At 39.6% G+C, this 13,001-nt stretch overlaps 1 protein-coding gene across 4 annotated transcripts in view; it reads right to left on the bottom strand.

The window, feature by feature from the left end:
• ATXN1 (ataxin 1) overlaps positions 1 to 13,001 on the bottom strand; it is a 406,640-nt gene that overhangs the window by 245,416 nt on the left and 148,223 nt on the right. For all 4 annotated transcript variants that reach the window (XR_014295538.1, XM_082638844.1, XM_082638846.1 and 1 more), the window contains one exon: positions 589 to 717. The gene's annotated coding sequence lies outside the window, so the exon portion shown is untranslated. The remainder of the gene's footprint in view (positions 1 to 588; positions 718 to 13,001) is intronic.

Raw genomic sequence — 13,001 nt, 5'->3', positions numbered from 1 at the left:
TAATAATGGCAACTGACACGAAGCCATAAGAACATTCTTGGTAGCATAAAAGCAAAAAAAAAAAAACAAAATTAGAAACAACTTAAATGTCCAACTAGAGAAGATCAATTAAATGTATTTTAGGATATGTATTCAGTGGTATGCTATATATTTGTAGATAAATAACTTGTAATGAAAAGATGTTCATTATTGCATTGCTAAGAGGAAGAAAAAGGTTAGGCGATAGCATATGTTGCCTTGTTCACCACTACCATCTGATGGTAGTCTCTCTAGCTGAAGTTATAAACACAATGATCAGAGTTATCCCTTTCTTATTAATGCCTTGTCATCATCCAAGTCAGTGAGCTCAAAATGAATAGAAGTTAATTTCTTTCCCACAAAAAAGCAAGGGTTCCATTTTTATAAACATTCCATCTCCATTTTATAAAGAGATGGAGAGAATAAACAGATGGAGGACACATGAATCTACAGATGTATGTTTATGTTGTGTGTGTGTGTGAATAGACATGTAAACATCCCCACCACTATCTTAGAGATTTTACAATCAAATGATAGTTACTTTCGGCTAAAGATTTCGGAGATATTTACCTGTATCATGTGCTTTCATCACAATGGAGAATCATAAGCAGTCAGCTCCTTCCCAGCAGATCTTTTCACACAGATTTTGCTTGAGCAGAAGGGGAGACAGTAGAGAAACTCAATACAAGACGCCTAGACCTGTAATTACAAAAACAATATTCCCACTGAGTTAGGCAGTTTTCTGTGGTCTTCATTCACATTAGCTGAATTCTCAGAGAAGAAAAACATATTTGAATAATCGCTCTCCCTCCCTATCTCTCTCTCTTTCTGTCACACATGTACACACACATACACACACACAGAGAGAGATAACACACACGAGACAATTCAGAATACCCAAAACTCAGCAAGCAGACACATAGCAGGTCCTCACCTCTGAGGATGAGAGGGCTCTGCCTGCCAGGGGGGTTGCTTCCCAGCCCATCTCCTGACCTTAGGAATTAACACCATCAAAATAACCCTATTCCTTCCCCTCCTCTGCCTACTGATCCCAAAACTTCTGAGAAGTTTTCCCAGAAAATGTCAGAAACATTACTGAATCTGACGCTTTCTGAGATTCTTTCTAGCCACAAAGGTAAGCAAGTTTGGTACATGTATTTACCCTAACAGCCTGACTTTCACTTTATTTTTTTTTAATTTTATTAATTAATTTATTTATTTTGGGCTGTGTTGGGTCTTCGTTTCTGTGCGAGGGCTTTCTCTAGTTGCGGCGAGCGGGGGCCACTCTTCATCGCGGTACGCGGGCCTCTCACTATCATGGCCTCTCCCGTTGCGGAGCACAGGCTCCGGACGCGCAGGCTCAGTGGCCATGGCTCACGGGCCCGGCCGCTCCGCGGCATGTGGGATCTTCCCGGACCGGGGCACGAACCCATGTCCCCTGCATTGGCAGGTGGACTCTCAACCACTGCGCCACCAGGGAAGCCCCTGACTTTCACTTTAGAAACTGTACATGCCCCTCTGTTGATGACTCAGGTGAAGCACAGTATCACTGATACTCAAAGGCATCACGGACATTTATTGAACACTGACTATGCTCCTGGCACTGTGCGAATGCTTTACATACAATACTCCACTCCACTGCACCCTGTGAGGTAGCTAGTAATCATTGTTATCTCTCTTATTGACAAGAAAACTGGGCATTTGTAGGGCTAGCAGATGTTAAAGGCGGTATTTAAGCCACTATCTTTCACGCAAGCTATGCTCATAATTTCAGTGCTATATCACGTCTCCAAAATTGATCTGATTATCAACACTCTTGTACTTATTATAAAAAAGTTAAATATTAATTCAATGTCACCTTATTTTTCCCCAGAGACAATATGTCACCTACATCTTAGCATTACTAACTCTTTTTGGATTTGATTGTCCTTTGATTTTAGTTTCCAAGCTAAACTGAAATCAACATGATCATATTTCCATCAGGAGTCAATTTATAGTTATTTCAGTAAATTTAAAATGTTGATTAATCCCAAATGCAGATGCCAAAACACTAAGGAAAAACCTAAAGTCGAAGTCCTACCCAAATGGCTAAATTTCATTAGAAAGAAGGCAGATAATAAAATCAAGAGCCATATGTGAATCCTTACTTTAAAATATGGAAGTAAAGAGAGGCATTTCTATATTATGTCCATGGAATAAAAAAAAACACTTAAACATTTTAACCTATTTACAAACTCTACCTACTATAGGTCTTAGGATGACTGCGCATAAAATAGACATGAGCGTATCAAGAAATCAACAGCTATTTATGGGTCACATATTAATTTCCCTTTTGTACCTGTGTGCGGAGGCCATTATTTGTTTGCACTATTCTGGTTATGCCTCTGTGCCTCTGAACCTGCCACTCCCTCTGATTAGCATGCCTTTCCCCTCCCTGCCAACTAGAAAATGCCTACTCATTCTTCAAGGCCAACCTCCAATCTCAATTCCTTTTGATGTCTTTCTCCAGCTCTCCTGACGCTTTCTGGGAATCCAAGCAGAGGGCGTTTTGCCCCCTCCTATGTTTCCCTAGCTCAGCAATGGCACTGACGTCACCCTGACCTTGTCCTTTCCAAACTATGCCCCATTCCCAACCATCCAGTCACTGAGTCTGCCACCAGCACACACCCTTCCCCTTCTCTCCCGACCACCACCTCCGCTCCAGGCTGCCCACCATCCCGACTCATCTGGACTATTCTGCTGGCCTCCCATTTAGTCTCCCTGCTTCCTTCCGTGCCACCCTACAGCCCATCCTCAGCACCTGCCCAAAGCACTGCAGTGGCTTTCCACAGAGCTCGGATTCTGACCAGGGCTCCCAGGGCCCAGTGTGATCCAGCCTTTGCATTCTTTTCCAGCCTGCATGCAGTGCCTCTGCCTTACTTTTCATTCCTGAAAAGCACCTAGCTCTTCTAGGCCTCAGACCCTTTGCACATGACCCCCTCCTTGCTGAGACTTCTCCCCGAATCACCCACCTTCTTCATCAAATGACCTTGTACTCCTTCCTCCTTCAGCTCAGTCCTCTTCTCCTCAAGGGAGCCTTTCCTGATCTCCTCGGCCAGGTCACTACCCCCCACTGCATGCTTTTACAGAATCATTCTCTCCCTGTTACACTGGTCACCTCTGTAATTTTACTTTTTTTTTTTTTCACTAAATACACGATGAATGCTTGTTTCCCCCACTAATTAGTAAGTTCCAGGAAGGCAGAACTGTGTCAAGTTCTTGCTCATGCTTTTATCCTCATTGTTCAACACAAGGCTAGGCATGTTATAGGCACTCACTAAAAATCTGCTGAATGAATAAATGAGAAGAGGAGGGAGGGAGGGGAGAAGGACATCCCTTATCATAATTTAATGAGTGTTTGTTGAATCAATCTGCTGATGGCTTTTCAACACACAGAGCACAAAGTCCGCCCTCCTTAGAACAGCAGGCCAGCCTCCTTGTGATCTGACCTCAGCCACGATGGCCCTCCTCCAGCTGCACTTGACACTCAGCCCCTCTGAATCCCTGTAGCTCGCTGACCAAGCCTGCCTGGCTCCAGCTCCTGCCCACACCCTGGTCTATTCTTTTCCCTCTGATCATCTTTTCAAACTCAGACTCACTCTTCAAGTTTCAGAGCTAGGGCTGATTGTCTGTGAAGACCTCTCTTAAACCTTCTGGGGAGCTAAGGTCCCCTTCTCCCATTTTTCTACAATACCCTGTACCTACTCCTATTAAAGCAATTATCATATTTTCTTGTACTTGTGTCTTAGGCAAGTTCATCTCTCCCAGTACAGTGTTAAGTCCCTTAAAGGCAAGAGGGGGTGGGTACTGCCTCATCCCACTCTCCCCAGAGTTTAGCACAGCAGCCTGGCACATAAATAGTCAGTAAATAAATATTTGTTCAATGAACAAAAGAAAGTTTATAGATATATGAAATATGTGTAAAGATCCAGTGTTGCATATTTAAAATATCAATATATTATTAATATAGTATACTTAAATTATTATTAAATGTTGTGAGGCATAATGGTTACAAATTCATCTATAAAATGGGCATAATAACACCCACCTCACACAGTAATTGGGAAAATTAAATAATATATATGTATATATATTACCATATGCATATAATAATATATAAGCATATATATGTAAAATATTTATATTCAAATAATATATAAGTATATATATTATCATACATATAATAATATATAAGTATATATTATATATATATATATATATATATATATAATTATATATAAGTAAAAAAAAAAATTTTTTTTTGGCTGCACGGCATGCGAGATCTTAGTTCCCCAACCAGGGATCAAACCCGTGCCCCCTTCAGTGGAAGCGCAGAGCCTTAACCACTGGACCGCCAGGGAAGTCTCCATAAGTAAAATATTTAGTACAGAGTTCAGCATACTGGAAGCACTCTATAAACATTATCATTAGGGCAACCAAGATGAATTTGTAATTCATGCTTCAAATTTAACAGTTTTATTTGCCAACATTTTTTCCTATTAATGTTAGCATTAGCATCTCTGTAAGGCCATACATAGAAAGGTGATCAGAGAGGTCCTCAGCAAACTAAGGATAAAGCAGAGTTTTATTCACTACAGCGGAAGGGCAAATTATTGTTTCAGTAATCTGCAATGAATGTGTAAAGGCACAGACACTTCAACACGAAAGAAGCATTTCTGTCCAAAAATTATCCATAAAATCTAAATGATAGAAACAACAAATATTATCATTCAAGCACTATAAACGTTTAGCTGAAATAATTAGAAATGCTTACTGTGAATTATTTCTTTTGCTAAAAAAATAAGAGAGTGATACATATTCATCCATTTCTTTTAATTACTGGACAGACTTTATACATATTATGTATTTGTCTAATGAATATGCCATAAAAACGTTTGAATTAACAGCCAACACATTCCACGTGTTGTCTATTAGATGCTATTCTGATTTAGAATTGCTAAAATTTAACAAAGAGGGAGAAAGAAGCAAGATAATTCTTCAACAGGTTTTATAGGAAAAATAATGTAAGAATGAACTGTTTACAAATGCTACCAATACACAGTTGAGCAGAATATACTGGCAATAGTTTATTCTGCAAATCAAACTTATAATTTAGTCTTATATTGCTCTTTCTGTTGCACGCTTGCTGAATTTAAATAACAAACACTGAACTATTTTATATATACTGTGTGCTACTGAAATATAAGGTACTATCATTATTGCATTTTGAGATTTCTATTCTCAATTCATCTTTATCTCTGTGATAAATGATAAAACCCAAAGCAAGTTAGATTTCTAATTGGGGCTTAACCATTTTCTGAGAAGTAATAGAGTTACGAAGGGGAAATATAAAAATGCTAACTTCTTTTTTTCTTTTTCTTATTGAAGCATAATGGATTTACAATGTTGTGTTAGTTTCAGGTGTACAAAAAAGTGATTCATCTATATGTATACATATATGTGTGTGTGTATATATATACTCTTTTTCAGATTCTTTTCCATTATAGGTTATTACAAGATATTAAATATAGTTCCCTGGGCTATACAGTAGGTCCTTGTTGTTTATCTATTTTATATCTAGTAGTGTGTATCTGTTAACCCCAAACTTCTAATTTGTCTCAATTTATCTAAACTCTAAATTATCTAAATTTACTTAAATGCTAAATTCTTAACTGTTTTACCAGTAGGATATTAAACTACTTTTAAACTGAATTATAATTCTATGCATTGGGCACAACTATTAACCAGTTTAACATAATGTAAATCTGTGCTTTGCAACATAATTAAGATGAAAAGGTAGGACAAACAAATTTAGCAAAGAAAAAGTTTTAATTTACTTAGATAATATTTCTCTGAATTTCCTATTAATTTCATTATCATGATGCTTGTGTTTGTGTCATAAAATCTGGTGAAATCTTAGAAACTGACAAGGCAAAATTCCTCTTTATTTATGCTGGTCCCTCAATAGGGAATGCCCTTCTTACTAATTCAAGTGTTACTCTTCCTTTAAGATTCAGCTCAGATGTCACCTCCTCTGTGACATGCTTCCACATATACTGTTATTTGTCCTGTCATGTAATGAATGATCCATTTCCCTCTCTACACTGTGAGATCCTAAGAGTCATTATCAGGTCTCTGCATTTTTCGTAACAAACTGCACATTCCTTTGCACATTAATATTCTCAGTAAAGACTGGTTCAATGTGTCAACGAACACACACATTCTGATACCCTTAAGACTATGGTGAAAATGTCACTACTTGTGATCTAAAGTTAAAGGTTAAAGAAAAAAAATCCATTTTTAGTGAAATGAAACTCTTAGCATTTTCACTTCCAGATGCATCAGCATTGCATAAAAGATGCTGAAACTATTTTAGAAAACAGACATTCTGCACATTTTCCTCTTGGAGAATTAGTCTGAAAAATACCAAGCCACACAGGGGCCTCTGGGTGTTCTCAGGACAAACGTGCAGTTGGGTATTGATTCCACACACTCCTTCAGTGGAAATCCAGAGGAAGATTCAACCTCCACCACACGGGCATGCCACACATTACTCTATGCAGCTGCTCAAAAGTAAGCTGAGGACCCCCTGGAGACGTCTGCCCTCGCCTTCCAAGACGGGCCAGCACTTTAGTGATGATGTATCTGAGCAGGAGAGAACTCTGGTACCCAGAGGGGCACCACACCAGTCCTAGCATATGTTTTCCACTTTCATTGTCATTCTTATTCCCGCATGGACCAATCTCTCACATATCGCCTTTCAATTTTTCAAGATTGAGCCTCTGTGATAATTTGCCTGGCTGCGTCACCTATGACATCATTATACACATGCCAAATCCCTCCTCACTCAAGGCCACGTTCTGCTCAGAAAAGAACAGTGGGCAGCAAAAGAACAAGTTTCTCCTAATAAGCTATCCAAGATGACTGTCCACATTCGGAACTATTCATCACCATTGGGACAATAAATATGGAGTTTCCAGAAGGTCAGGCCAAGCCTTATTTAATGGGCTCTCTTTTCTCCATGACCCAAGATTCTCTAGGCATTCCGTAGGAAGAGGGGTAAAGGGCTTCTGTGTCTCCTATCTCATCCCACTTCGGGGTTACCGTCAGCTTCACCCTATATCCTCAGCCACCCAAAGGACCCCAAGGATTTCCCTGTCATACCACATCTTTTAAGCACTCATGTGTAATGTCAAGACACTGGGGACTATGAAAAGGGACTAGAGGGACTTCCCTGGTGGTGCACTGGTTAAGAATCCACCTGCCAATGCAGGGGACACGGGTTCGAGCCCTGGTCCAGGAAGATCCCACATGCCACAGAGCAACTAAGCCCGTGCACCACAACTAATGAGCCTGCGCTTTAGAGACCGCGAGCCACAACTACTGAGGCTGCACTCCACAGCTACTGAAGCCCGCGCGTGAAAAGCCCAGGCTCTGCAACAAGAGAAGCCACCACAATGAGAAGCCCGTGCACCACAACAAAGAGTAGCATTTGCTCAGCACAACTAGAGGAAGCCTGTGCACAGCAATGAAGACCCAATGCAGCCAAAAAATTAATTAATTAAAATAAATTACTTTTTTAAAAAAAGGGACTATGACAGGAACTAGGTAGAATATGGGAGCAACAAGGGGAAATTCTGGTTTATGCTATCACCTTAAAATATTTGTATTTTACAAATGTAATAATGTACAACATGATGACTATACTTAACACAGCTGAATGATATAGATGAAAGTTATTAAGAGAGTAAATCCTAAGAGTTTTCATCACAAGGAAAAAATAATTCTTTCTTTTTCTTTTTTGTATGTATACGAGATGATGAATGTTAACTAAACATTGAGGTAATCATTTCACAATACATGTAAAGTCAAATCATTATGCTGTACACCCTAAACTTCCGCAGAGCTGAATGTACCTCAATAAAGCTGTAAAAAAATTTTTAATCCAAAAAAATTTTTTGTATTCTGCAAAATTTGAAATCCACAAAAGGATGCACATGACATGTATATAATCTATGAAGCATAGCAATAAAATGAACACCCATAAACATACCATCTCATTTAAGACATTACCAATAATGGTGCATATACCTATCTGCTACTTCCCTAAGCTCTCCCCGACCTCTTCTCCAGAGGTAACCACAATCCTGAACTTTGTATCATTCCCTAAAATATATCATTTAATTTTGCTTGATTCTGAACTTTATAAATGACTCTATCTTATTATATATAGACTTCTGTGGTTAGTTTTTTTGCACACAAGATTCTAAGATTTAACTATGCTTCTAAGATTTAACCATGCTGTTGGTAGCAGCTGTCGGCTGTTCATTTTCACTGCTGTATAATATCCCTTGTGTGAATTTTTCAGTGTTCTGCTAATGGATTTAAAAAATTTTTAGTTTCTAGTGTTCATTTTATTTAATTATTTTACTAGAAACAATGCTGTTTCCAGTAGAAACAATACACATAAGCAAAGTTTCTCTGGGGTACTGCCTAGGAATGGATTGATCGGGTCATGGTATATGCATATTCACTCATACACAATGCTGCCACATCATTTTCCAAAATGGCTACGCCAATCTACACTCCTTCTAGCAGTACACCCCATCATGTTGTAAACCGTGAAAACATTTTAACATCAAGGAGACTTATGTGATCTAAAGCTGGTGCTCTTATCTTATTGGCCCAAGTTATGAATATCCATAAAGAAATAAACATCGTATACCTCTCTCTCACACTGGTGAGTTTATATTTTGTTCCTCACTAAACACAGCAAATGAGAACTACTTCCTAAGATATGTTTATTTTTCCACCTTCAAATGGGGCATTAACAAGCCACTTAGACTAGACTGAGGATAAATGATGTGAAGGCTCCACATGGCTTTATTTCCCAATCATTCAATTCTTAAGCAAGGCGGCTACCACAGGTGTCAAAGAATGATCTAGAATACTAAGGGTCCCAGGGACCAAAACTGCCCACTTGGAACAGGAAGTTATGTACAAACTTAAACTACACAAAAGTATGGCAAATTGAGAGAATTCTTTAATTTCCTTCAATATTAAGAAAGAAACCGAGGACCTGTACTCAGAAAATTATAAAACACTGATGAAAGAAAACAAAGATAACATAAACAGATGAAGAGATAGACCATGCTTCTGGATTGGAAGAATCAATATTGCGAAAATTACTATACTACCCAAAGCAATCTACAGGTTCAATGCAATCCCTATCAAATTGTAAAATTTCTTGTTCTAGTTCTGTGAAAATGGCATTTTTCACAGAACTAGAACAAGAAATTTTACAATTTGTATAGAAACACAAAAGACCCCAAATAGCAAAAGCAATCTTGGGAAAGAAAAACAGAGCTGGAGGAATCAGGTTCCATGACTTCAGACTATACTACAAAGCTACAGTAATCAAGGCAGTATGGTACTGTCACAAAATCAGAAATACAGATCAATGGAACAAGACAGAAAGCCCAGAGATAAACCCAGCACATATGGTCACCTTATCTTTGACAAAGGAGGCAAGAATATACAATGGAGAAGAGACAGCCTCTTCAATAAGTGGTGCTGGGAAAAATGGACAGCTACATGCAAAAGAATGAAATTAGAACACACCCTAACACCATACACAAAAATAAACTCAAAACGGATTAAAGACATAAATGTAAGGCCGGATACTATAAAACCCTTAAAAGAAAACATAGGCAGAACACTCTATGGCATAAATCACAGCAAGATCATTTTTGACCCACCTCCTAGAGAAATGGAAATAGAAACAAAAATAAACAAGTGAGATCTAATGAAATTTCAAAGCTTTTACACAGCAAAGGAAACCAAAAATAAGATGAAAAGACAACCCTCAGAATGGGAGAAAATATTTGCAAATGCTGCAACTGACAAAGGATTAATCTCAAAATATACAAGCAGCTCATGCAGCTCAATATCACAAAAACAAACAACCCAATCCAAAAATGGGCAGAAGACCTAAACAGACATTTCTCCAAAGAAGATATACAGATGGCCAACAAATGCATGAAAAGATGTTCAACTGAAAAGATGCTCAACATCATTAATCGTTAGAGAAATGCAAATCAAAACCACAAGGAGGTATCACCTCACACTGGTCAGAAGGGCCATCATCAAAAAATCTACAAACAATAAATAAATGCCAGAGAGGGTGTGGAGAAAAGGGAACCCTCCTACACTGTTGGTGGGAAGGTAAATTGATACAGCCACTATGGAGAACAGTATGGAGGTTCCTTAAAAACCTAAAAAAAGAACTACCATATGACCCAGCAATCCCACTACTGGGCATATACCCTGACAAAACCATAATTCAAAAAGAGGCATGTACCACAATGTTCACTGCAGCTCTATTTACAATAGCCAGGACATGGAAGCAACCTAAGTGTCCATCCACAGATGAATGGATAAAGAAAATGTGGCACATATATACAATGGAATATTACTCAGCCATAAAAAGGAACGAAATTGGGTTATTTGTAGTGAGGTGGATGGACCTAGAATCTGTCATACAGAGTGAAGTAAGTCAGAAGGAGAAAAACGAATACCGTATGCTAATGCACATATATGGAATTTTAAAAAGTGGTACTGATGAACCTAGTGGCAGGACAGGAATAAAGACGCAGACATAGAGAACAGACTTGGGAGCACGGGAGGGGGAAAGGGGAAGCTGGGATGAAGTGAGAGAGTAGAATTGACGTATATACACTACCAAGTGTAAAATGGATCACTAGTGGGAAGCTGCTGCATAGCACAGGGAAATCAGCTCGGTGCTCTGTGACCACCTAGAGGAATGGGATAGGGAGGGTGGGAGGGAGACACAAGAGGGAGGGGATATGGGGATATATGTATACATATAGCTGATTCACTTTGTTGTACACTGGAAACTAACACAACATTGTAAAGCATTTAGACTCCAATAAAGATGTGGAAGAAAAAAAAAGAGAGAAACAGAGGAATAAATAACTGAAGTAGATGAAAAGCCTTATGAGCTTTTATTTTAAAACAGCAAAATTGTTTTAAAAACCTTTGTAATTAGGTTTTGCCAGGCTTAGGTTTAGAGGAAAAGGGTTCTTCCCTCCCAAAAGATCAAGGTCAAAGCTGGAGGCTACTCTACTGCAAGTGTGAGGTCCAAATCATCTAGTTCTACATCTTTCCCCCAGGTATCTAGAGACCTGGCTGGGTCTGAGTGTAGATTTAGCAAATAAAGGGCATGAGGAAGGGCAAAGAATACAATGAACAGAACCTCTTCCTGGTACAATGGTAACAACGGCAGGACAGCACCATAGCAGACCCTGAAGTTAATTGGGAGAGTAACTATAACTAGTCTGCCTTCTTTGACTAATAGGAACAGAGACCAGGGCAACAGTCTGTGAAACCTGGTCAGCTTCACCCAGTACTGTTGTCAACAGTTTTCAACTTTCTTCCCCACAGCCATTTATTATTGGTAGAAACCACTCTCCGAATTTTAAATTATCTTGACCATGTTTTCGCATCCCTTCTCCATTCTGGTCTCTTTCTTACTGGTTAACCCCGACAAGCAGACAGATCTGTGAAAAGCAGACAGTGAGGGGAGAAGGTACAGTTGGGCACCTTCACCTATACAATGGGTGTCTCTGAACATCCAGATGTGATAAAAAGTCAAACAGACAAGCAAATGGTATTAATGCCTTAAGTCACCTATTTGAGATTTTTCATTGTCTATCAGTGAGGTATTATGCTTATTAGACTCCCACACTGCTTTAATTAAGCAGGGCCAAATGGCCTTATTTTTTTATTTTTTATTTTTTTTGCGGTACGCAGGCCTCTCACTGTTGTGGCCTCTCCCGTTGTGGAGCACAGGCTCCAGACGCGCAGGCTCAGCGGCCATGGCTTACGGGCCCAGCTGCTCCGTGGCATGTGGGATCTTCCCGGACCGGGGCACGAACCCGTGTCCCCTGCATCGGCAGGCGGACTCTCAACCACTGCGCCACCAGGGAAACCCCCAAGGGGCCTTATTTTAATCATACCAGTCATACCCTCTCTGTTTAGGCCAGAGAGCTGGAACCTAGTCAGGCAGTGTTAAGAGAACAGCCTTTCCTTCTTGATCAGCCTTTCTTTCCTTCCTTCCTCTCCCATTGACTTTCTACTAAGAGCATGGTAAACAAAATTTTGATATTTGGTATCTGGTGCTGGATGCCCCCAAATAAGATGAGGAAAAAAAAAAATGTGTCTGTAACCTCAGGTGAAATTCCAGATTATGAGACAGCTTTCAAGATTGGCAAAAACACTAAAATCAGGGACTTCCCTGGCGGTCCAGTGGTTAAGACTTCACCTTCCAGTGCAGGGGGTGTGGGCTCCATCCCTGGTGGGGAGCTAAGATCCTACATGCCTCGTGGCCAAAAAACCAAAACATAAAAAGGAAGCAATATTGTTAACACATTGAATAGAGAATTTAAAATGGACATCAAAAAAAAAATCTAAAAGAAAAAGGTACTAAGATCATCCCATTTTACAGGATCCCTTTGTAACACTGATATGTAAAGATCCTATAAAAACACAGTCATCTGCCACACCTACAAAAAGCTTTTATTTAAAATGACTTTGTATTCCGAGGTTATGTTAAAAGTGTGTCTGGCTTTCTATTCAGCGACTAGATGATCTTTTCAGGAGAATTACTGTACTTCGTTGTAAGTGCTTAAGGAGGGACTAATTAGTCCTCCCTGCCCCCCCCCACCCCGGGCCCTTTAAATTCCTATGGGGAATGAGGTCGTGCTCAAAGCACCAGGTGGAGGTCTCATCAAACACTACAGCAGCCCTCCCGAGGCAAAACAGGTATGAGGACAAATCTTCCGCCAGGGCTATGTTCTTCACTGGCAGGCCCGGAGAACAAAAAAGCTAAGCTTTGGGGCTTCCCTGGTGGTGCAGTGGTTGAG

This window comes from Mesoplodon mirus (assembly GCF_964341445.2).
Source record: "Mesoplodon mirus genome assembly, chromosome: 12".
NCBI classification, from domain to species: Eukaryota; Metazoa; Chordata; class Mammalia; order Artiodactyla; family Ziphiidae; genus Mesoplodon; species Mesoplodon mirus.
Note: the sequence above shows the minus strand (reverse complement) of the source record. Positions and strands in the feature narration are given on the sequence as shown.